The sequence below is a fragment of the Myotis davidii genome, unplaced genomic scaffold, assembly GCF_000327345.1.
Source record: "Myotis davidii unplaced genomic scaffold, ASM32734v1 scaffold36, whole genome shotgun sequence".
NCBI lineage: Eukaryota > Metazoa > Chordata > Mammalia > Chiroptera > Vespertilionidae > Myotis > Myotis davidii.
The window spans coordinates 1435759-1436240 of record NW_006287829.1 but is presented as its reverse complement, the minus strand read 5'-3'; the positions used below and the strand labels follow the sequence as shown (position 1 = coordinate 1436240).

The 482-nt window shown below is 36.9% G+C and overlaps 1 protein-coding gene across 1 annotated transcript in view; it reads right to left on the bottom strand.

The window, feature by feature from the left end:
- Positions 1-482, bottom strand: part of PCDH7 (protocadherin 7) — a 440609-nt gene that overhangs the window by 165505 nt on the left and 274622 nt on the right. The window lies entirely within an intron of this gene.

Genomic DNA, 482 nt, shown 5'->3' with positions numbered 1-482 from the left:
CACATCAGTGTTTCTTGCTCTGGGTCTCTGCCCTTCCCCCTTCCACTCTCTCTAAAAATCAATGGGAAAAATACCCTCAGGTGAGGATTAACAAAACAAAACAAAACAAAAAAATGAATATGACTGCCTGACATGCTCACATTTGCTTCACACTAGGAAAGAAGTACAATGCTCCATGGTTTGAATTACTTGCTTCTTTAACCTGCACCATTACTCTACAATGGATGAAGCATTATCCTGATGCACTAATGAAGAAATTGAGGACTTGAGAAGCTTAGTTATTTGCCCAAGGTCATTCAGCTGGTCAACAAACTAGAGCTTGAGACCCCGTGTCTAGTTGACTCCAAAGACATGGCAATTACTGTCATACAAGAGAAATGTTAGGAACAGCCTATGGCTAAATATCACACAAACTATTTTTATGTACATTCATTTATGTTTATATATCTTTATTAAAATCCCACTAATAAAAATTACATACA